Raw genomic sequence first — 24465 nt, 5'->3', positions numbered from 1 at the left:
TTCGCCCCTTCCCTGGGACCTTCGACTTGCCTTTAAGCCCTGGCCCTGTCTCAGGCCAGTCGGGACCCTGAGATTTTTTGCTCTTGTGGGAGTCCCTCGCAGTGGGCCCCTGGCTCTTTTGAGCCCTATCTGGGTCCTGGCTCCAGCATTGACCAGTCGGGTCCCTTGGTTAGGACTAAGCCGCCTGCCTGCGGTCAGGGATCGGGGTCTCGGACCACAGCCTCCTCACAATCCAGGCTGAAATGGGAGGACAGCTGGAACAGGACAGAGGTGTGGAAGCTAAACTCCAGTCTGTTGGAAGAGGAGAAGACCCAGCGCTGTTTCGGAGAGTGCTATGCAGGCTGGAGGACCCTCAAGGGCCTGTACCCAAAACAGAGTGATGGGCCAGCATCAACGACGGGACCAAAGGTTTCTTCCAGCAGGCCAGCAAGCGACAAGCTTTCTTCCTCAGACGGCAGCACGAGCGCCTGACCCGTAAGTTGCAGGTCCTGCATTGGTAGGTGGCGATGGGCTGGGATGCGAGGGAGGACATGCGGGAGGCAAAAGCCCAGTTTGGTGCCTGGTACTGGTAGGAGGCCAGGAAAAGGATCAGACCCACTGGGTGGAGGAGGGGGAGGCCTAGTCTGCTTGCTTCTCCAGACTAAACAAGAGCAAAGAGAAGCCCATGACGTGCCTGAGAGATGGGGCAGGAGCGGAGCACCGGTTGAGGGAAGGCATGCTAAATGCAGTGGCCACTTTCGACAGGGAGCTGTACACCGCACGACTGGAGGACCCAGTGCCTGCAGGAGCTCTCCCAGGCCCTCGGAGAGAAGGAGCAGCAACAGTGGACACTGGAGGAGGTCGAGCAGACCCTCCGGGGATTCAAGAATGGCAAGACTCCTGAGTCAGACGGCCCGCCCAAGGAGTCGTTACATCGCCTTTTGGGACCTAGTGGGCCCTGACCAGATGGAGCTCTTTCCAGAGCACCTGCAGGAGGGCCGTCTTGGGCCGGGGATGGACTGGGGCATTGTGACCCTTTTGCACAAGAGGGGTCTGTAGGAGGAATTGAAGAACTGGAGGCCCATCGCCCTCCTGAACTTCAGTTATAAACTGCTGGCCAAAGTCTTGGATGGGTGATTTTTGTCTGTGTTCTAGGTGCCATCATCCATGAGAACCAGGTGTGTGTGTGTGTGCGGTACCAGATCCACGGGGCCCTGCTGCAGCTGAGAGGTGCGCGCCAGCTGGAACGGGACAAAAGGTGGCGGTGCCTATGAAAGGTGCCTATGAAAATGTCACACTGGTTTCTCTTAGAGACACTGAAGTGAATGGGTGTCCCCCTGACCTTCATTGGCTGGATAAGGATGCTGTACACATGTGAGCAACGAGGTGCTGGTCAATGGTTTCTTGAGCGTGCAAATTGCGCTAGCGTCAGTCAGGGCTGCCTGCTCTCCCCAATACTTTTTCTCTGCGCCGTTGAACCCTTGACTCGGTGCATTAGGCAGGACCCCAGGATGCACAGAGTCCAGATCCCCAGAGAAAGCAAAAAAAAAAAAATAAAAAAATGGCCAAGCTCCTAGCCAACATGGACAACCTGAACATCCTGTGTTGGAATAAGTGCGCTGTAGAAACAGCCCTGTGGCACACACGGGTTTACAAAGCGGCAGCTGGGGCCAAGCTCAACACGAGCAAAACCACACACTCCAGAGAGCCGTGTGTGTAGCTTTCTGGGGATCCTGAATGGAGAAGGGGACAAGGAAGACCCTGTACAAGAAGAAACGGACCGAGGGCAAGGGGGTGCCAGACCATCCACCTGTTCCTGCGGGCACGGTACATGAGCCAGATCTGCAAGCTGGCAACTGAACTGGAGTCCAAAACGGCCCGTCTCATAAAGTATTTTGCAGGTCACCTCCTGAGACCATTGGGGGGGGGGCGTTGTATGCACCAACCAGCAGGAGACTGCACCATGGAGCACCCCTGGTTCCACAGGGCCCTAAATGAGTTCTGACACCAGTACGGCCAGCGAAACCGGGCTTTCCTTACCATGCCCAACCACGGGAAGGTACTGCTGCCTGTGTCTCCGGACATGATTGGGGGCAGACAGCCCCTCAGGCACAGCTGCGTCTGCCTCCTCTTGTCTGCAGGGCCCTGGGATTGCATGATGCCCCATAGAGGGGCAGTTGCCCCATGGTTGTGCAGCTGACGGCCGGAACAGGTGTGTTGATGGACTGCAGCACCTGGGAAGCCTTCAGGCTGTGATATGGGAGTATGTCCTGCTACTTCTGCCTCTTGTGCCATCTCTCCTAATACCTAAAAGCTGCTGAATTCACCCCTGTTATTGGTAGGGGCTCGCCATAGCAGTGTAGCCCTAATAATTGGTCCTGCACCTCACTGGTGACCATAGACTTACTGCTGCCTTACAGCCATGTGAGGGAGTGGAGAATGTGATTTCATGCCATGAAACTCGGGATGAATTTAGGCTCATGGACTCACTCCAGACTTGTGGGAAGGCTCTGTCTCCAAGGGAGGATCCTTGCAAGGTCCCTAAAGCACCTATGAGGGTGACAGTGCAAGATGTGGGCTCTGATCATCCTTTGAATGAGGGGCACTTTCAATGGGACAGGCAATGTGTTGTTCTAGACCAGGTTTCCCTCTCTTCCTCCAAGCAATCACCCTTGGGGTGGAGGTGGGCTGTGGGGGGTGGTGTGCTTCAAGGCCAAGCTTAATTTGGAGTATAACATGTATTGAAACTGCTAGCTCTTTGCCAGGACTCATGACACGTTCTGCAAGCTCAGACTGTTCTGCTATACCTTAGTGTAAGGGTAAATTTAACAACCCACAATAATTTTTTCTTTATGATAACAAGAAATACAGGCGCTTACAGCCAAAATAAGAATGCCTACACAGCCTTTAAATTTCACAAGCAAATAGATAGAAACTGGAAGGCTAGCACATGGGAGCAATTAGTGAGCGATCAACTTGGTAATGGCTACCATTGTGAAGTCAAGTAGCTCCTTGACCACAAACAATGGTGAGATGGCCATTTTCCCCACCCTGCTCCCAAGAAGAAACCAGGCTCAGAATAGCAAGCAAATAAATGTTAATCTTTACAGGACGGAAAGATTTAACTTTACATTGCTTGCATACATGCATGCATAGCTAAATTAAAGTTAACTATTTAAGCTTTTAATATTCACTTATTTATTTAAAGCTTAAATATTTAGCCTTTGGAATACTTGAATTAAAACTAACTAATTCAAGCTAAATTAAAATTCAGTATATATGTAGAATAACCCCCCACAGAGCATAAGCATTCAAAGTATGTGAATCGAATCTACTCAGTACAAAAACATTGTGGCATGTAAGCACCATCCAGTGGTGCTATGAGGTACATAACTCAATGCACATGATTGAATTAACCTATACTGTGTCTGTGGAGAGCAGGGGCAACTAAATCAGATGCAGTTGAAGTGACATTTAGATAAATCATGTGCACGTGCACCAAGGCCTGAAGAGACACGCTGAGGAGCCTGAGAGAGTTGATCCAAGAGTGTGTGGGCCGGGTGGCCGGAGACCTGACCCCAGTACAATCTCACTGGCCTGCTAGCAGAGCCAGGGCCCGGAGGGGGGCCAAAGGCTGGAGGCAGCCACAGTTCTCAAGTAACCCTAGGTGGGGCCAGGGTCTAGAAGAGGCTGAAGGTCCAGGGTTAGCCAAAAGCCAGAGAGGAAGGGGTCAAAGCCAAGAAGGGGCTGCACGAGAGCCAGTGAGACCAGGGCCTGAGAGAGGGAGCCAGGGCCAAGGCAGCATGGAGGGGTGACATCAGCAAGGGGCCAAGGAGCTGGTAGCCAGGGGTGTTGGCCAGGGACAGCGCAGCTCTGCGGATGGGAGCCAGGACCTAACCTGCTCCTGGGTAGGACCAAAACCTGCACACTGCTGGGGTTTGGGGTCACGGCAGTGGGACTGTGCGTGGTGGACCAGCCCCTAGAAACTGCCACGAGCGCCAAGCCTCAGGGAAGGGTGAGTCGGGTGCCCTAAAACACCAGCCCCCACTGCCTTGCTAGTTACCCCTTGGTGGGGAAAGGCACGAGGAGCGCAACCCGATCTAAATGAAAGTGCAGGGCCAGATGGTTCAGGCCCAGGAAAAGGTCCATGAATGAGTCTAGGGTCCAGAGGCTCAGAGTGGGGCTTAGAGAGAGAGCGAAACCAGGTGGGTGCCAAGTAGGAGCAGGACCGGGCGGTCCAGAAGCCCAGGCAGGGGAGAGGCAAGACAAGAAGCAGAAGGGACCAGAGGCCCAGGAAGGGGCTGAGAGAGAGTGAGTGGGATGAGGAGGGTCCAGCTGCCCAGAGCAGGACCAGGACTAGGGAGGGACCCCCGGGGTCCAGAGAGGGGCCACATGAGGGAACAGAGGATCCGCCAGCACAGAGATGGGTCTAGAGTGAGACCAGAAGACCTGGCAGCCCAGACAGGGGCTGATGGAGAGGCCAAGAGGTCAGAGAACCTAGGAAGGGGCCAAATGATGGACCTGGAAGTATCTGGCAGCCCAGAGCAGCGTTGAGCAAGGGGCCGAGGAGTCTGGCAGCCCAGAGAGGGGCAGGGTGGGGGCCTCGGGCTTCCAGGCCAGGGGAGCTCCTGCAGCAGGGCAGCATGCAGCATTGAAAGGGGCAGCGCGGGCCCTGCCAGTTGCGGTTCCTCCTGGCACCAAAACCCCCAGGCCTTTAAGAAGCCAGCCAGCCCAGACCCATTTCCCTTGCCCCCTTGGGAGTGCAGGAGATGGCCCCTTGCCTGAGGCCGGGATGCATCTGGGAGTGTGAGAGCATGTCCCTAATGGGGCTGGGGCTGGGGCAGCCGGGGAAAGGGCAAGCAGATGTCCAGGGGCCGAGCTGTGCTGCTGGCAGGGCAGGCGCCCCAGCCCTCACCTTACGGCTCCTGTCAGTGCAGGGAAACGGTGCTGCTCCAGTGTTTCCCTGCACTTCGGCACATCCCCTCCCAGCACCCAGGCCTTGGCACTGCCCAGGGGGGTTAGGCTTACTGCCCTAGCCTGGCAGGGAGACCCCGTGTCCAGCCCAGGAGCCTGGAGTCTAGGCCCCCTTTGATGGGGTTGCTGCTTCTGGTACCGTCTTGCTGTGGGCAGGACCGAGGGCTAGGGCTGGGCAGGGGTCGTGGTGCTGCTGTCCCAGGCAGAGCCCTGTGCAACCACGGACAGCGAGAGAGGTCCCAGACCCTCCTGGACAATGCAGCTGTTTCCCACGTCTCTGGGGCAATGGCCCCAGGGAAATACCCGCTGGCAGGTCTGTGCTGCCTCCAGGCTCTGCCCCAGTCCGTGGCTGGCATCAGACGTGGGAGACCAAGAGCTGCACCCTGGGCTCTTGCTGGGGCCTGGCAGGCGCCGGGCGGCACCTCTGCGTCCTGCAGCTGACATCTGTCGTTCCAGTGGGGGAGTCCACACCACCGCTACTGGTTCTGCAGCACGTTGCTGGTGCTGGGGATGCTGGGGGCCAAGGATGCTACCAAAGTCCATGAGGCCCCTCAGCAGTGTTGGCCCCTAGCTGCTTCTTTCCCATGTGGTGCTTTTCATTCTCCTGCCCTAGGATGAGGGTCTTCCTGTTACTCTTCGTCCTCTCTGCTCCAGCCTGGTGTTCCAGGCTGCCAAGACCCATCTGCAGTGTGCTCCTATCCTCTGGCATCTTCCCAGCATCGTGTCCTCTGCAAACTTGCTGCAGAATTTTTCTGTGTCGACATTCACATGCCCAGTACGTGGTGTGCAGCACCAGGCCCAGGACAGACCCCATGGGCTCTGCTCCAAACCTCCAGCCACGCCGACATGGACCCATTCAGAGCTCCCCTGTGCTGCTGGCAATGGACCCGGGGCTCTCTCCACCTGGCAGGAGTTCTGTGCAGCCCACACTTCTCCAGGGCTCTTTTGAGACGGTCCTGTGGGATTTTGTCCAGGGACTTTCTTGGTCCACATCGACAGTGTCCATTGTGTCCCACCCCCACAACCCACCCGGTGGCGTTCCTTTGTGGAACGGTGTTTTGGAGCCACCCACCCCGGTGCACCCCTGGTGCCCGCTCGTGTTCAGCTGTTCCCCCTCCAGGGGCTGCCAATGGGCATCTTCAGCATTAGCTCCAGTGACACCCCCAGGGCTGGACTCAGGCTGGACGGTCTGTAGCTTCCAGGGCCCCCTTTTGCACCCTCACAAGAGGGGCACTGGGTTGGCCCATTTCTTAGATTCATAGATTCATAGATGTTAGGGTCAGAAGGGACCTCAATAGATCATCAAGTCTGACCCGCAGGGTCCTTGTCCTTGGGTACCTCACTCCTCTCCCAGGACTTGGTAAATACTGTCACCTGGGCCTCTGCAGTCTCCTCTGACAGTTCCTTCATCCCCTGGGATAGAGTTTGCCAGGCCCTCGTGCCCCATCACAAGTGTCCAGCAAAGGATTTGTGGTGATGTCCTTGCTTGGAAGGGCTTTGTGGTGGAGCAGCTCTGCCGGTGCATCACTGGGACAGAAGTCGGACAAGCTTCTGGGCACACGGGGCCCACCCTCCAGGCTGGGGACGTAGCAGCGGCAGCCTCAGCTGAACACCCAGGAAAAGCAGAGAGCTGCTCATTCTCCAGCCGTGGGGGATCTTGCACCTTTCCTGGTGCATCTCAGCTGCAGCGAGGCTTTAGCGCTGCTACAGGCCATGCAGCATTTTCTAGTGACTGTGTGCAGAGACATGTGGCGTGTGGATGGGGGTGCGGATGGGAGGGCATGGACTGTGGAGTGAGGGGTCCGTTTGTGGGGATTCCTCCTCCACTTCTGTGCTGGGAGGCTGCTCTATGCCCAGGGACCTGTGAGCAGTGATGGGGGCAGATCCTGCCCTGGAGAGGGTCCTTCCCCTCTGCCCCATCAGTGATCGGCTCCCCAGCCCAGACTCCAGGCTCCAGGCTGACCACAGCTCCTGAGGCCCTGCTGAGCTGGATGCATTCAGACCCATCCGGCTGCCTAGGAAAGGGCTTGGGGTGCGCTCTGGGGCTAGATGACCCCTCTAGATGGGGAGAGGACCTGTGGTGCACAGAGCACCCTTCCTCCAGGTTGGAGAAGAAGCAGTCGCAGCATCAGCTCAGCACTCGATAAAGCCGAGACCAGATAAACCATAGGCCGTGGCCGATGTCATGACCTTCATGTGTCAGGAAATATCACACATTTCCTGGACGATCTCAGTGACAGCAACGCTTCAGCCTTGCTGCAGAAACTGTGATGGTCCCTAGTGACTGCACCCACAGATCTGTTCCCCGAGTATGGGAGGGCATAGATGGTGCAGGGGTCTGTCTGGGGGACATTGCCCTGTGCTTAGGCACCCGTGAGCAGTAATGGGGTCAGGTTCTGCCTTTGGGAGGGTCTTTTTCCCCTCCCCTCTCCTTCAGCGATGAGCCCCAGATCCCAGACATCCAGCCCTGTTTGACCCCCCCCACCTGTGGTCAAGGCCACTTCTGCTTCTGGCTGATGCTCCTCTGTTGCTGGGATGTGCAGCGCCAGCCCCAGAAGCACGGGAGCCACTTCAGCAGCCGAGTGGCCAGGCTGGGTGAGAGTGTGATGTACGCCAAACTTTGTTTCTCCAAGGCCCCCTCAGGAAAGAGCATGACCCCCTGGGCATAGAGGGCAGGTAGGAGCCAGCACCCCTCCACCAGCTGCTTCTGCCCCACACCTTGATCAGCCCCTGTGTCTGCGCCCCCAGCCCTGGGTGAGGCCGACAGTGCTGACGAGACCCTCCAGCTGGTCCTGGTGGGTGAGGCACCAGCCAGACACGGGGGCCAGCAGTGCTGAGGTGAGTGCGAGGGCATCCCCTGCCCAGCCCGGGGCTCCCCAGCAGTGATAGCGCTCTCCCAGGGGTGCACCGCTGGCTCAGGTGTGAAATAGGACTGCAAGGGCCGAGATCAGATGTTGGAGGGGGCAGGTGATGGAGGGACTGTCAGGCCCAGGGCTGAGCTGGGTGTGTGGCTGCCCCAGGCTCTAGGGCTTTGTTGGCGGCCACATGGCCCAGGAAGGAGTGTGCCCCCCTCCCCAGTTGCTGCAGGCATCAAGGTTTCCTTTGCCACCCTCAGAGGCACTGGATGCCAACTGCAGAGAGGTGCTGGGCAGTGTGGGTGTGAGCACAGGCAGGGCTGGAGGCACCATGCACACTCATCCATTCAGACACACTCACGTGCTCATTGATAAACAGCAGGTTCCTGTGTGCAATGGTGCCACCTTCCTTGCAGCCCAGGCAGAGGCTGGAGATGGGGCTATCTATGTCAATGCTTCTGCTGGGACCAGCCCTGCAGGGTCCTGGGTACAGGGCCTTGCCCCTGCACTGAGGTTAGACCAAGGCTGCAGTGGAGGCAGGAAGGGCTGCGGTGGGTGCAGGGGGAGGATCTTGTTACTCCCCAGCCCCTTCCTGCCCTTGCAGAGATGCTTGTTGGCAGTGCTGGGGTGTGAGGGCTCCAGGTCGCCTGCCCTCTCCATGGTGTGGGGGTCGCGGGGGCTGCAGGTGCTGGGGCTGGTCCCAAAGTGCCTCGTCTCTTGCAGAGCCCCGGTGGGACCATTTGCTTTCCTAATTTCCACTTATTTATATTCTCACTGACCTCCGGTCACACTTTTAGCTTCTTTAATTCCTTGGACTCTCAGAACAGCAGAGACTTCCTGTGCCTGAAGAAGGGTGACTGTGCCTGAAAGCTTGCAAAGAACTTTATTCTAGCTACTCAGTTGCTCTAATAAAAGATATCACATCTACCCAAAGAACTTTTCTTTCCACGGCTTCCCCAGGCAACCCAATCTCTCCAGATCCTGTTGTGCCTTGGAAAGCCCAAGGCTCTGAGTTCAAAGCTGCTCTTTGATTGGTTCTGTGGTGTAATGGTTAGCACTCTGGACTTTGAATCCAGTGATCTGAGTTCAAATCTCAGTAGAACCAATGTTGTATACTGAAGCCATTCCTGTGGAGATAGCTGGCAGGTTTGGTAATCTTGGAGCTGATACTCTGTGGGTGTCAGAGTGACTGTAGTGGTGCCTGTTCCTTTGGGCTTGGGCACTGGGCTTGAGCCTCCTGGTTATGTCTATGCTCTAGCAACATTTCAATACTCTAAGTGGTTCCTGGTTTTTTTGGTTTTTTTTTGGTTGGGATGGCATTGGGTCCTGAGCCTCCCCTGGTGAGAGGTTGGGTATCCAGGTCCTGATTTTCACCTTCACACCCTGCAGAGACTCCTGTACGGTGCCGGTAGCCATGCAGCGTGGAGCCACTTGGGCTGCTCCTTCTTCTGCCGCCTCGGAGGGCTCTGATATGACCGACACCTCTTCTACTTGCATGGACTCAGCCTCGGATGGGGCTTTGGGGAGCCAGTCTTGTACGAAGACCTCCTCTGGGCCTGGGGGCTGATCTCCACCTCCAGGTTCCCGTTGCGGGTGGCCCGGGGCGATGACCTGCTGGCTGAGCTGCTGCTGTGGAAGCCCCAGTTGGCGGTCCTGGTGGCAGCATCACGCTGGGTGCACCACAGGATGGCCCAGGTGGGGCTCACCTGGATTCGAGACCTCCTGGACTACACCAGTGGGTAGGCCCCACCGTGCTGGCCCAATGCATGGGTCTTGCTACGGAGCAGGCGTCCTGCTTGCGCCTAGTTCAGGAGGTGAAAGGTGCCTTGCCGGTCAATGCCCTTGCCCATTTAGAGCTAGTCCTGAGTGAGAGTGGTTCCTGCCCACTTGTTTCCCCTGGCCTGGGGGAGCTGTTGATGAGGCCCTTGTTCCAGCTGGCCCCGCCGCAGCACTCCCTGCTCCATCATCTCAGCCAGCTGGAGGACACGTGACCAGTCCACTTCTCCATGGCCCACTGTGCCCACTCTAGACACTCGTCCACCACACGCTCTATCATGTTGCCCTTGTGTCCTGCCTGGACACCAAGTGGCAGGACACCCTTGGTGAGGGCGAGGCCGATGGACTCCGTGGCATAGTCTGCACTCCAACCTGATCCCACATGCTACCGGGGACTTAGGCTGGTGGCTCCTGCATGGAGTCATCACGACGGGCGTGTACGGGCATGGTTCAAGATGGCCGTTGACACGTGCCCATTTTGTGGGCAAAGGGAGACCCTGGTGTATCTGGTCCTGGAGTGCTCCAGGTTGCAGCCCCTGCACTTCCTCCTCCAGATCCTCCTGCTGAGGTTATGGCTGCATTTTTCCCCATGCAGGTTTCTTTTCGCACTCCCCATTCGTGGCCCCACCAAGGCCTGGGACTCCTGGTGTACCTCCTCCTGGCCCTGGCCACGCTGGCCATCTCACTTACCAGGAAGGAGGCTCTGGCCAAGAGGGTCCCTGGGGATTGTTGGGGCTTTTTCCTGGGTTTAGTCCGTTCTCGTATCCAAGCAGAGAACGAGTGGGCAGTAGCCGCTGGCTCTCTGGCTGCCTTTGAGAGTTGGTGGGCGCTGGCCGGGGTGCTCTGCTCGGTGTCCCCCCAGGGTGCACTACTTTTATCCCTTTGACCCCACTGGTACATCCTTTTTTTTCATTTGCTGTCCCCCGCAATCAGTTGATTACTTGGAGTCTGCCGCTGTCCAGCCGTGGCATCCGGCATCCTACAGAGCCTTAGTGGGCTACGGCCCATGGCCCAAGTTTTCAATTCGGCCAGATCTCTGTCGTGATTTGGGCAGCCCAAGGTTATGAACTCAAGGCTGGCTCTTTCCATCACCTGGTTCTGTGGTGTAATGGTTAGCACTCTGGACTTTGAATCCAGTGATCTGAGTTCAATTCTCAGTAGAACCACCTTGCTCCCCTGAGGTCCCTGCTACTCAGATGAGTGGCAGAGTTGGTGGTCTGGGACCTTTGTCCTCTGGTAGTGCCTGTCTGTTTTTGGGGCCAGTACCAGCTGGTCCTGTCCCTGCTCTGGCACCATTTCAACACCCTGGTGGGCCTTGAGATTTTTCTGGCTGGGATGGCACTGGGTCTCTGCGAGGGTCCTGAGCCTTTCCTAGCAAGAGGTGAGGCAGGTCCTGATCTTTTGCCTTCAGGCCCTGCAGAGACTCCTGTACGATGCCGGTAGACATGCAGCGTCGAGCCAATTGGGGCGAGCCTTCCTCTGAGGTCTCAACCTCCCCCGTGTCCCTGGGGACTGTGGGCTCCTGGGTTTCCGCCGGTCCTGTCTCTGACCAGCGCACCACTTCGGTGGCAACCAGTTGTTAATTAGGCCCATGTAAGCGCAAGATCACAAATAGGCCAATCTCTGCAGATCCCTGTTTTGTGGCTTGGCAAGATCAAGGTTATGAGTTCAAGGCTAGCGCCCCTTTCCGCCTTGTTCGACGGTGTAATGGTGAGGGCTCTGGACTGTTAATCCAGTAATTTGTGTTCAACTCTCAGTAGAGTCTGTTTTTCTACCCTGGAGCCCTGCCGGGGCATCCTGTGGAGGCCGGTGGCAACGTTGGTGCTCGGGGAGCCGGTGCGGTGGCTGGTCCTGTCTGTACACCGATGGTGTGCTCCTTGCAGAGTAGGACCAGCTCTGGCTGGGAGAATCCCTGGGGACTGTGAGGCCTGTTTCCTGGCCCTGTTCTGGTCCTGCATTCAAGCAGAGTACTGCTGGGCAGTAGCCACTGGCTCTCTGGCTGCCTTCGAGAGTTGGTTAGGCATTGGCTGGGGTGCTCTGTGCAGTGTCACCTGAGGGTGCACTAATTTTAACCCTATGACCCCAATGACACTCCCTTTTTAAATATTTTTTTTGTCCTGGAATCATTTGCTGGCTTGGATCCCACCACTGCCCAACAGTGGCAGCCCACAGGAAACTAGTGGGCTGAGGTCCACGGACCATTTCAATAAATAGGTCTACCCAAAGAACTTTTCCTGCCACAACTTTCCTGGCAACCCAATCTCTCTAGATCCCTGGCATGGCTTGGGGAGTCCCAAGGCTCTGTGTTCAAGGCTGTCAGCATCTTTTACCTGGTTCTATGGTGTAATGGTTAGCACTCTGGACTTTGAATCCAGTGATCTGAGTTCAAATCTCAGTAGAGCCAGCATTTTTCCCATGAAGCCCTTGCTGTGTCTCCTGTGCAGGTGTGTGGCAGGGTTGGTTTCCCTGGGAGCTGGTACCCTGTGAGTATCAGAGTGGATCTGGGCGTGAAGCAACCTGCTGCGGTGGTGCCTGTTCCTGGTGTTGAGCCACCTGGTTGTGTTTGTCCTCAGGCACCTTTTCACTTCCAGAGGTGGGCCCTGTAATGTTTTTGGTTGGTACTGCACTGGGTTGCTGTGAGGGTCCTGAGGCTCCCCTTGTGGGAGGTGGGGCAGGGCCTGGTTTGTCCCCACAGCCAGGTCCTGATCTTTTGCCTTCAGACCCTGCAGAGACTCCTGTACGGTGCTGATAGCCATGCAGCGTGGAGCCAGTTGGGGAGCACCTTCCTCTGCCGCCTCTGAGAGCTCTGATATGACCAGCAGCAATCCTGCCACCACAGGCTTGGTCTTGCACGGGGCTTGGGGGAGCTGCTGGTCTCTCACCAGGACCTCCTCAGAGCCTGGGGGCTGCTCTCCACTTCCAGGTCCCCATTGCAGATGGCCCGGGGTGAAGAACTACTTGCTGAGCCACTGTTCTGCAACCCCCAGCTGGCGGTCTCGGCGACGGCATCATAGATTCATAGATGTAGGGTCGGAAGGGACCTAAGTAGATCATCAAGTCCAACCCCCTGCCAAGGCCAGGAGAGAATACTGAGCTCACATGACCCCACATTGGTAATTATCCAGCCTCCTCTTAAAGACCCCCAAGGTAGGAGCCAGCACCACTTCCCTTGGAAGTTGGTTCCAGATCCTAGCTGCCCTGACTGTGAAGTAGCGTCTTCTAATGTCCAGCCTGAACCTACACTCGATCAACCTATGGTCGTTATTCCTTTTTACTCTGGGAGGTGATCGGGGGAACAGGGTCTCTCCCATTCCCCACTGGGCCCCTGGTAAATTTATAGATGGCCACCAGATCCCCTCTAGGCCTTCTCTTGTGGAGGCTGAACAGGTTCACATCCCGTCGCCTCTCCTCGTAGGGCCTGCCCTGCTGCCCTGATCCTGACCATGCGGGTGACCTCCTCTGGACCCTCTCCGTGCTGTCCACATCCCTCCTGAAGTGCGGTGCCCAGAACTGGACGCAGTACTCCAACTGCGGTCTGACCAGTGTCGCGTAGAGGGGGAGGATCACCTCCTTGCACCTGCTCGAGATGCATCTGTGGATGCATGACAAGGTGCGGTTAGCCTTACTCACCGCATCCCCACACTGTTGGCCCATGTTCATTTTGGCCTCAGTAATGACTCCAAGATCCTTTTCTGCCTCCGCACTTTTCTGCCTCCAACAAGAAGGGAGTTCCCAGCCTGTAGGTCTGCTGCTGGTTCTTCCTGCCCAGGTGCAGCACCTTGCACTTGCCAGTGTTGAAACCCATCCTGTTCTCATCCTCCCACCTCTGTAACCTGTCCAGGTCCAGTTGTATCCTGTCCCTCCCTTCTAGCATGCCCACCTTGCCCCAAATTTTGGTGTAGTCAGCGAATTTGAACAGGTTGCTTTTCACCCCATCGTCCAAATTGCTAATAAAGAAATTGAACAGCACTGGCCCAAGGACCGAGCCCTGGGGGACTCCACTACCCACATCCCTCCAGGCTGAAAATGACCCATCCACCACCACTCTCTGGGTGCAGCCCCTCAGCCAGTTTGGGACCCATCTGACTGCATAGGCATCAATGCCAAAGTCCCCTAGCTTTTTAATGAGAATGGGGTGGGAGACAGTGTTGAAGGCAAAGTCCAAAAGACTACGTCCATTGTGATACCTGCATGCAATGATTTTGTGACCTGGTAATAGAAGGCCATCAGGTTGGTCTGACAGGATCTGCCCCTAATGAACCTGTGCTGGTTGCCCTTGAGCATCCTTCCCCCTGCTGGTCTCTCACAGATGTGCTCCTGGATAATTTTCTCAAAGAGCTTCCCCAGGATTGAAGTAAGATTAATGGGCCTATAGTTGCCCGGGTCCTCCTTCGTACCTTTTTTGAAAATGGTAACCACATTGGCCTTTTTTCAGTCTTCTTGGACACCCAGTTCCCCTACCCTCCAGGACCCCGGTGCCCCTCCTACCAAACTCCTCAACTCATTGGAGTTGGCTTTCTTGAAGTCAAGGGCTACTGCCTTGCTGCAGGCCCTTGAAACCCTGTGCTGGATGGTGAATTCCAGCAGGCGATGATCACTGTCGCCCAGAAGTCACCTACCCTGGCCATGGCTGAGGATGGCCTGGGTGGGTCTCATCCAGATCGGAGACCTCCTGGACTACACCAGCCAGGAGTGGGTAGGCCCCACCACGCTGGCCCAGCACATAGATCTGGCAATGGAGTGGGTGCCCTGCCTACATCTAGTCCAGTAGGTGAAAGCTACTTTGCCCGTAGACACCCTTGCCCATCTACAGCGATTCCTGCATGAGGGTGGTCCACACCCCACTGTGTTTGCCAGCCTGGTGGAGCTGCTGTTGGGGCCCATGCTTCGGGACGCCCCAGGGCACTCCCTGCTCCACCACCTTAGCAGGCTGGAGAGCACATGGTCGGTCCGCTTTACTGCGGCCCACCGTTGCCAGCTCTACACGCTCATCCACCACACGGTCCATCATGCTGCCTTTGCATCCCGCTCAGACACCAAGTGGCAGGACATACAAGCGAGGGTGAGGCTGACAGACCCCAGTGGTGAATCTGTACTCGACCCTGGTCCTATGGGCCACCCGGGACCTAGACTGGTGGCTCTATCATGGAGCTGTTGGAATGGGTGTGTGCCGGCACGGTTCAGGACTGCTCTTGACACATGCCTGTTCTGTGGGTAGAGGGAGATGCTGGCACACATCCCTGGAGTTCAGCAGGTTGCAGCCCCTGCACCTCCTCCTCCGTAATCTCTTACTGAGTTTCTGGCTGCAATTTTTCCCGCATTTATTTCTTTTTTCCACTCTCCATCCATGGCCCCACCAAGGCCTGGGCCCTCCTGGTGAACCTCCTCTGAGTCCCATGTACTGTGGAGCCATTTTCCTGGGCTTCCTCTGGTCCCATCTCCAAGCAGAGTGCAAATGGGCAGTAGGCACTGACTCTGTGGCTGCGTTTGAGAGTCAGTGGGTGCAGTCTGGGGTGCTCTGCACAGTGTCCCCCATGTGTGCATTTATTTGGTCCTCTGACCCACACGCACTTTCCCTTTTGTCATTTTTGTCCCCCGCATTCAATTGTGACCTTCTGTCCCTTGTTGCCCTTCAGTGGCATCCAGTTGTGAATTAATGGGCTTTAAGCTCACGTCAATGCAAGGTCACAAATTGGCCAATCTCTCCAGATCCCTGTCATGGCTTAGGAAGCTACTTTTCTCTGTCTGGTTCTATGGTGTAATGGTTAGCACTCTGGACTTTGAATCCAGTGATCTGAGTTCAAATCTCAGTAGAACCAACTTTCTGCCCTAGAGTCCTTTCTGTGCCTCTTGCAGGCCTGGTGCTCTAGGAGCTGGTACTGTCAGAGTGACTCTGGGCATGGACTGCTGCCTCCTGTGGTGGTGATTGACCCTTTGGGGGTGGGCACTGGTGTTGAACCACCTGGCTCTGTCTCCTTTCTGGGACAATTTCAATACCCAACTGTAACTTTTCTGGTTGGGATGGCACTGGGTCACTGCGAGGTTCCTGAGCCTCCCCTTATGGGAGTTGGGGAAGAGCCCGATTTGTCTCCTGCAGAGACTCCTGTACGGTGCCAGCAGCCATGCAGTGCGGAGCCAGCTGGGGTGCGCCTTTCTCCGCTGCCTCCAGGGGCTCTGGTAAGACCAGCAGCCAGTGGCGATGCATACGGCATGCACAGGGGTGCATGTGCAGTCCTTGAGAGCACTGGTGCACCCCCTCTCAGGTTGTGCTTCCCACTCCAAGCACTGGCTGGGGAGTGGGAATGCCATGGCCACTTCTGGGAGCACCGCAGCCACTTCCCAGCTGGCATGATCGGGCCCCCTCCATCACTGACTGGTTGCTTGGAGGGCACGTGCCCCCCCTGACTAAGGTGGCACCAGTCTTCCATGCCAACACCTCTTCTACCTGAGCGGGCTCAGTCTCACACGAGGCTGCTGGTGCTTTACCTCAGAGCCCTGGAGGCTGCTCTCCACCTCCAGATCCCCATTGCGGGTGGCCCGGGGCAAAAACCTGCTGACTGATCTGCTGCTGTGGAAGCCCCAGCTGGTGGTGGAGGTGGTGGAGGTGCGCTGGGTGCACCAGAGTATGGCCCAGGTGGGTCTCACCTGGATCAGAGACCTCCTGGACTATGATGAGTGGGAGTGGATAGGCTCCGCTGGCGCTGGCCCGGTGCTTGAGTTTGGCTGTGGACCAGGTGTCATGCTTGTGCCTAGTTCAGGAGGTGAAAGCCACCTTGCCCTTGCCCATTTGAAGTGAGTCCTGTGTGAAGGTGGCCCTCTCCTCCCCCGTATTCCCCAGCCTGGTGGAGCTGCTGGTGGGGCCCATGCTCTGGCTGGCCCCAGAGCACTCCCTGCTCCATCATCTCAGGTGGCTGGAGGACATGTGGCCAGTCTGCTTCTCCATGGTCCATGGGCACCAACTCTACACACTCGTCCACCACACACTCCATCACGCTGCCCTCGTGTCCCGCCTGTACACCAAGTGCCGGGGCACCCTCAGCGAGGGTGAGGCTGGCAGACCCGGGTGGCACAGTCTGTACTCCACCCTGATCCCACGCACCACCGGGGACTTAGGCTGGCAGCTCCTCCATGGAGCTGTTGCAATGGGTGTGTACCAGGATGATTCAAGACGGCCCACAACACATGCCCATTTTGTGGGCAAAGGGAGACCCTGGCATACCTGGTCCTGGAGTGCACCAGGTTGCAACCCCTGCACCTCCTCCTCCAAATCCTCCTGCTGAGGTTCTGGCTGCACTTCTCCCCACACCGGTTTCTTTTCACACTCCCCATCTATGGCTCCACCAGGGCCCAGGACCTCCTGGTCTACCCTCTCCTGGCCCTGGCCAAGGTGGCCATCTGGATCACCAGGCGGGAGGCTTTGGCCGGGAGGGTTCCCAGGGACTGTGGGACATTTTTCTGGGTGTCCTGCAGTCCAGTATCTGGGTGGAGCACCACTGGGTGGTAGCCGCCAGCTCTCCCGTTGCCTTCAAGAGCTGGTGGGTGCTGGTCAGGGTGGTCTGCTCAGTGTCCCCCCAGGGTGCACTTGTTTGGCCTTATGACCTGCATGAGCACGCCCTGTTTTTTCATTATTTGTCCCAAGTAATCTGTTGGTGAATGAGGATACCATTGCTGCCCAGAAGTGGTAGCCACATTGTACTTAGTGGGCTAGGCCCACTGCCTCATCTACCAAATAGGCCGAGGCCTGGGACCTCCTGGCCCTGGCCAAGCTGGCCATCTGGCTCACCAGGAAGAAGGTTCTGGCCAGGAGGGTTCCCAGAGACTGTGAGGCCTGTTTCCGGTGCCTGCTCTGATTCTGCATCCAAGCAAAGTACTGCTGGGCAGTAGTCACCGGCTCTCTGGCTACCTTTGCAATCAGTGGGCGCTGGCCAGGGTGCTTTGCTTGGTGTCCCCCGAGGGTGCACTAATTTTAACCCTCTGCGCTGGACACTGAGCTTGTCTGGGTCTATGTGCAGTATTGAAATGACTAAATTATAATATCAGTGCCCTTTTGCACAAGAATGTAAACTCATGACTGGGACCACCTGAACATAATGCAGTTAATCTCATCTCTGACTTTCGTATCAAGTACATCCCGTGCCCAACTACTCTAAATTGATTATGAATAAGTTCCCCTTTCAATGTGATTGCCTCTTCCTTGTTATCAGACCCCTCACCGATCTAGGTGTCTGTAACAGTTGGAAAATATTTTGGGTTCCGCCCTGTAATCACAACAATTTATACAGTGCCTCGCAATTCAAGGTCTAAGGTCCGCAAGTCAAGTAATCAAGTCCTACTGCATTTAACTCAAGTGGTATACCTCTGGTTTAGGGTGCTGGGCTCGAGCAATCAAGCCACACTATAGTTAAGCAAATGACAAACCTCCAGAGCGATCAAGGGCTTTTGTACATGTCAGTTTCACCCACAACTAGCAAACGGCTAACATTTACAACACAACCAAAGGACAATGACCTCTACACTGTCAACTTTGTCTGGACCCTGATCTTCCACCCAGCAAGAAAAATATGCTTTGAAGAATGAGTAAAAGAGAACGATGGAGCTGGCAGCAAGGCGCGCTCATCTCAGAAGGGAAACACCACACTGACCCATCATAACCTGCTCCCAGCTGACCACCCTCCGTGAGGGATCCACACCTGGTGAGAGGCTGCAAAGATCAGGACTGCTTCCTTGCCCATGTTGGTGAGAAAACCACTATTATGGCTAGAAATATACTAAACTTGATTATAGCTTGTTCTGTTTGTAGATTGCAATAGCCTACCTGTCATTTTCCTATATAGCTTATTGTTTAGTTAATAAAGCCTTTCTGCTTATTATGGATGGAAGTGTCGTGTCAGTCTTCCTAAGCACTAAGCACCCTATTGTTAATTGCAACACTCTGACCCCACTGTCACTTGCTTTTTTCATTTTCTGTCCTCCAGAATCAGTTGCTGGCTTGGATCCCACTGCTCCCCAACAGTGGCAGCCCACAGGAAACTAGTGGGCTGAGGTCCACGGACCAAGTCAAGAAATAGGTCTACCAAAAAAACTTTGTCTGCCACAGCTTTCCCAGGTAACCCAATCTCTCCAGATCCCTATGGTGGTTTGTGGAGCCCAAGGCTATGAGTTCAAGGATGGCTATCACTTTCACCTGGTTCTATGGTGTAATGGTTAGCACTCTGGACTTTGAATCCAGTGATCTGAGTTCAAATCTCAGTAGAGCCAGTTTTATTCCTTGTGCTTCCTGTGGAGGATGTTGATAGGGCTTGCACTCTGGGTGCTATTGAAGTGCTTGGCACTATTTCAACACTGTGCCTGTACCCCTGCTGATTCTGGCTGTGCTCTAGTGACAGGTATTGGACTTCTTTTGGTTGGGATAGCAGTGGGTCTTCTGTGATATTCTGTAGCCTCCCTTTACAGAAGGAGGACAGACCTTGGTTTGCCTCTACAGTAAGTTCCTAATGTTTGGATTTAGGCCCTGCAGACTCTTGTACAGTCATAGATTCATAGATGCTAGGGTCAGAAGGGACCTCAATAGATCATCGAGTCCGACCCCCTGCATAGGCAGGAAAGCGTGCTGGGTCTAGATGACCCCAGCTAGATGCCTATCTAACCTCCTCTTGAAGACCCCCAGGGTAGGGGAGAGCACCACCTCCCTTGGGAGCCCGTTCCAGACCTTGGCCACTCGAACTGTGAAGAAGTTCTTCCTAATGTCCAGTCTAAATCTGCTCCCTGCTAGCTTGTGGCCATTGTTTCTTGTAACCCCCGGGGGTGCCTTGGTGAATAAATACTCACCAATTCCCTTCTGTGCCCCCGTGATGAACTTATAGGCAGCCACAAGGTCGCCTCTCAACCTTCTCTTGCGGAGGCTGAAGAGGTCCACGTGCCCTAGTCTCTCCTCGTAGGGCTTGGTCTGCAGGCCCTTAACCATACGAGTGGCCCTTCTCTGGACCCTCTCCAGGTTATCCGCATCCTTCTTGAAGTGTGGCGCCCAGAATTGCACGCAGTACTCCAACTGCGGTCTGACCAGCACCCGATAGAGGGGAAGTATCACCTCCTTGGATCTGTTCGTCATGCATCTACTAATACACAATAAAGTGCCATTAGCTTTTCTGATGGCTTCGTCACACTGCCGGCTCATATTCATCGTGGAGTCCACTAGGACTCCAAGATCCCTTTCCGCTTCCGTGCCACCCAGCAGGTCATTCCCTAGGCTGTAGGTGTGCTGGTCATTTTTCCTCCCTGGGTGCAGCACTTTGCATTTCTCCTTGTTGAACTGCATTCTGTTGTTTTCTGCCCATTTGTCCAACCTGTCCAGGTCTGCTTGCAGCTGTTCCCTGCCCTCCGGCGTGTCCACTTCTCCCCATAGCTTTGTGTCATCTGCAAACTTGGACAGAGTACACTTCACTCCCTCGTCCAAGTCGCTGATGAAGGCATTGAAGAGTATCGGTCCTAGGACCGAGCCCTGTGGGACCCCACTGCCCACACCCTTCCAGGTCGATACCAACCCATCCCAGTCCTAGTATCCATGTGGTGTTGACCCAGTTGGTGGATAGCTGCTTCTGAGGGCTTTGATACAACCAACATTGCTTCTCTCTGCATGAGCTAGAGAACAAAACAGGGGTCTTTTGCTAAGACTTCCTCAGGCCCTGGGGGCTAAGGAGCTCCACCTCCCGGTTCCCATTGCGGGTGGCCCGGGGCAATGACCTGCTAGCTAAACCACTGCTGTGGAAGCCCCAGCTGGTGGTCTTGGCGATGGTGTCACCCTGGGTGCAGCAGAGGGTGGCCTGGGTGGGGCTCACCCAGATTGGAGACCTCCTGGACTACGCTGAGTGGGAGTGGGTAGGCCACGCTGTGCTGGCCCAGTGCATGGGTCTGGCCACGGAGTGGGCATCCTGCTTGCACTGAGTCTGGGAGGTGAAAACCACCTTTTTTGTGGATGCTTTTGCCCATTTAAAGTGAGTCCTGTGCAAGGGTGATCCCTGCCCCCCACATCCCTGAGCCCGTTGGAGCTGCTGGTGGGGCCTGTCCAGCCTTGCACCGCTCCCTGCTCTGGCAACTCAGTTGGCTGGAGGACACACAGCCAGACCACTTCTCCACGGCCCACTGGTGCTGGCTCTACCCTCTTGTCCACTGCATGCCCCATCATGCTGCCTTTGCATCCCGCCCGGACACCAAGTGGCGGGACATCCTAGGTGAGGGTGAGGCCGATGGACCCTGAGGGCACAGTCTGTACTCCACCCTGATCCCACATGCCACCAGTGATCTAGGACCTTAATGGAGCTATTGCAGCAGGCATGTATCTGGCTCAGTTCAAGACAGCCCTTTCTTTGGGCAGAGGGAGACGTTGGCACACCTGGTCCTGGAGTGCACCAGGTTGCAGCCTCTGCACCTCCTCCTCCAGATCCTCCTGCTGAGGTTCTGGCTGCACTTCTCCCTGCACTTGTTTACTTTTGCACTCCTCATTCATGGCCCCACCCAGGCCCAGGGCCTCCTGGTCAACCTCCTGCTCGCCTTGGCCAAGCTGGCAATTTGTGTAGCCAGGAAGGAGGCTTTGGCCGGAGGGTCCCTGGGGACTGTGGAGCTCTCTTCCTGCATATGGTTTGGTCCCGTGTCCGAGCAGAGCACCATTGGACAGTAGCCGCTGGCTCTCTGGCAGTGTTTGAAAGTTGGTGGGCGCTGTCTGAGGTGTTCTGCTCAGTGTCTCCTGAGTGTGCATTTATTTTGGCCCTCTGACCCCACTGTCACTTCCCTTTTGTCATTTGTTGTCCCTAGTAACCAGTTGGGACCATTAGCTCCAGTTGCTGTCCTTGAGTGATGGTCTCACGTAACTTGGTGGTTCTGGCCCATCTATGCTGGTCTCAAATAGTCCGATCTCTCCAGGTCTCTGTGTTGTGGCTTGGGGAGCCCAAGGTTATGAGTTGAAGGCTGGCTCCTTCCTTCACCTGGTGTAACGGTTAGCACTCTGGACTTTGAATCCAGTAATCTGAGTTCAAATCTCAGTAGAACTGACTTTCTGGCCTGAAGCCATTCCTGCGTCTCCTGCAGCAGTGGGTGTGCCAGGACTGGTACTCTGTGGGTGTCAGAATGGTTCTGGGCATGCACCAGCCTGCTGTGGTGGTGCCTGTTCCCTTTGGGGTGGGCAGTGGTGCTCTCCTCCACCTGGTTCTGTGGTGCAATGGTTAGCACGCTCAACTTTGAATCCAGTGATCTGCGTTCAAGTCTCAGCAGAACCTACCTTCTCCCCTGAAGCCCTTCCTGTCCCTCCTGTGGAAGCTGTTTGTAGGGTTGATGCTGTAGGTGACATTGCTGTGCCTTTGTCAGAGCAACCCTAGGTGTGGACCAACCTGCTGTGGTACCTGCCCCTTTGTGGAAAGGTACTGGTGTGGAACCAGCTGGTCCTGTTTATGTTTGGCATTATTTCTACACCCTTCCATGTGCCAAGACTTGGCCTTGGGTGATGACCTGCTTGATGAGCAGCTGCTGTGGAATTTCTAGCTGGCAGCTTCAATGATGGTGTCACCCTGGGTGCACCAGAGGATGGCCTGGTGGGTCTCACCCAGATCAGACTTCCTGGACCACAACTGGTGGGAGTGGATAGACCATGGTGCACTGGCTGTGCACATGGGTTTGGCTTGTGCCCAGTCTAGGAGGTGAAAGATGCCTTTGCTGTGGATGTCCTTGCCCATCTAGAGCAAGTCATGCATAGGGGTGGTCCCTGTCCCCCCATATATCCTGGCTTGGTGGAGATGCTTTGGTAGGCCCTCTAGCACTCCCCACTCTACCATCTTAGTCAGCTGGTGGACACATGGCCGGCCTGCTTTTCCATGGCCCACGGTCACTAGCTCTACACTCTCATCCACTGTACAACCCACTATACCACCCTCACATCCCACTGAAACATCAAGAGGCAGGACATCCTCAATGGAGGGCGGGGGGGGCAACAGACCCCAATGGCCAAGTCTCTTTTTGACCTTAAGCCCACTTGCCACCGGGGACCTAGACTGGTGGCTCCTTCACAGGGTCGTCACTACGGCCATATATCTGGCATGGTTTCTACTGACCCTTGACGTGCCCATTCTGTGGGCAGAGGGAGACCCTGGTGCGCATGTTCGTGAGTCTGCCAGCTTGCAGCCCCTGCACCTCCTCCTCCATAATCTCTTACTGAGGTTCTGGCTGCAATTTTCCCCTCATTTTTTCTTTTTGTACTCCCCATCCTTGGCCCACCAATGCATGGGACCTCCTGGTCAACCTCCTTTGCGTCCCTGGGGACCATGGGGCCATTTTCCTGGGTTTCCCCCGGTCCCACCTCTGACCAGAGCATCACTGGGCAGTAGCCACTGGCAGCATTTGAGACTTGGTGAGCACTGTCTGGGGTGCTCTGCTTGGTGTCACCCGAGGGTGAACTTGTTTTCGCCTTTCTGACCCACATGCACTTTTCCTTTTGTCATTTTTTGTCCCCTGCATTCAGTTGTGGCCTTCTGTCCCTTGCTGCCCTTCAGTGGTGGCCAGTTGGGAATTAATGGACTTTAAGCCCAAGTAAATGCAAGGTCACAAATAGGCCAATCTCTCCAGATTGCTCTCATGACTTGGGAACCCCAAGATTATGAGTTCAAGGCTGGCAGTGTCCTTTCCCTGTTTTTATGGTGTACTGGTTAGCACTCTGGACTTTGAATTCTGCAATCCAAGTTCAAATCTCGGTAGAACCTACTTTCTTCCTGAAGCCCTTTCTGAGCCTTTTGCAGAGATGGGTGGCAGGGTTGGTACTCTGTGGGTGTCAGAGTGGCTCTGGGCATGGACAAGCCTGCTGTGATGGTGCCTGTTTCTTTGTGGGTGGGCACTGGTGTTGAACCATCTGGTCCTGTCCATGCTCTGCTCCTGTCAATACCCTGGCTGGGGTCCAGATGTAGGCCCTGTAATTTTTCTGGTTGGGATGGCACTGGGTCTCTGTGAGGGTTTACCTCCACAGCTAGGTCCTGATCTTTCACCTTCAGGCCCTGCAGAGACTCCTGTATGGTGCTGGTAGCCATGTATCATGGAGCCAGTTGGGGCACAGCTTCCTCTGCCACCACTGAAGCCTCTAATTCTACCAACAGCCAGTGGCAATGTGTAGGGGTGCACTTATTTTTGAAGTGTGTACATGGGGGTGCACGTGCCCCCTGTGAAAGCACTGATGCACCCCCTGACAGCCAGCTCTTCCCGCTTAGGCAACGGGTATGGGGGGCAGGCGGGAGCGCTGGTGCCCCCCTTGTGAGCGCTGGCCAGGGAGTGGGAGCTCTGCGGCCACTTCTGGGAGTGTTGCAGCCACTTCTGGTATTGCCATGGCCCCTTCCTGGCTGGTGTAGGGCGGCCCATGCCCACCCTGGCCCAGGCAATATCAGTCATCCATGAAATAAACTGCAACTCAGCTTTTGGCTGGACCAAGCCTCTGACTTGCTCTACTTTTCCCAGGCTTCCTTCCCCCCTTGCCCCTTATCTTGCAAAGGTTTTGAAGTGATCTCCATGCAAACAAAACAGACCAATAAACGAACCAAAGAGAATCTCCCAGCCTTCCCCGAGCTGCTGGACCTAGACCCTGCCCTGTCTCTGCTGGTGCAGCTGCCCTGAGGCTGTCAGTCTCCTTTTTACCTCCAGCCGGTTCAGGTGTGCAGTGCTGCCAAACCCACCTTGCTAAATATCTTGAGACAAACTCTTAAAAATCAAGAGAGTGGCATGTAAATCATGAGATGCTATTTTTGAAGTGTGTACGTGTGTGTGTGTGGGGCGGGGGTGGCATGTTATTTGTGAAGATGTGGGGGGCTGAGGGTGTGTGTGTGAGGTTTACAGCCCAGAGAGGGGGTCCACATGC

At 55.7% G+C, this 24465-nt stretch overlaps 5 non-coding genes across 5 annotated transcripts; all 5 read left to right on the top strand.

Annotated features, from left to right (window-relative positions):
- Window positions 1-8841: 8841 nt before the first annotated feature.
- TRNAQ-UUG (transfer RNA glutamine (anticodon UUG)) lies at window positions 8842-8913 on the top strand. The gene has a single exon. It is a non-coding gene; the product is annotated as a tRNA-Gln (tRNA).
- A 1765-nt stretch (window positions 8914-10678) lies between these two features.
- TRNAQ-UUG (transfer RNA glutamine (anticodon UUG)) lies at window positions 10679-10750 on the top strand. The gene has a single exon. It is a non-coding gene; the product is annotated as a tRNA-Gln (tRNA).
- Window positions 10751-11916: 1166 nt separating this feature from the next.
- Window positions 11917-11988, top strand: TRNAQ-UUG (transfer RNA glutamine (anticodon UUG)). Its single transcript has one exon. It is a non-coding gene; the product is annotated as a tRNA-Gln (tRNA).
- Window positions 11989-15331: 3343 nt separating this feature from the next.
- TRNAQ-UUG (transfer RNA glutamine (anticodon UUG)) lies at window positions 15332-15403 on the top strand. Its single transcript has one exon. It is a non-coding gene; the product is annotated as a tRNA-Gln (tRNA).
- Window positions 15404-18770: 3367 nt separating this feature from the next.
- Window positions 18771-18842, top strand: TRNAQ-UUG (transfer RNA glutamine (anticodon UUG)). Its single transcript has one exon. It is a non-coding gene; the product is annotated as a tRNA-Gln (tRNA).
- Window positions 18843-24465: the final 5623 nt, after the last annotated feature.

Source organism: Alligator mississippiensis, chromosome 3, assembly GCF_030867095.1.
Source record: "Alligator mississippiensis isolate rAllMis1 chromosome 3, rAllMis1, whole genome shotgun sequence".
NCBI classification, from domain to species: domain Eukaryota; kingdom Metazoa; phylum Chordata; order Crocodylia; family Alligatoridae; genus Alligator; species Alligator mississippiensis.
Note: the sequence above shows the minus strand (reverse complement) of the source record. Positions and strands in the feature narration are given on the sequence as shown.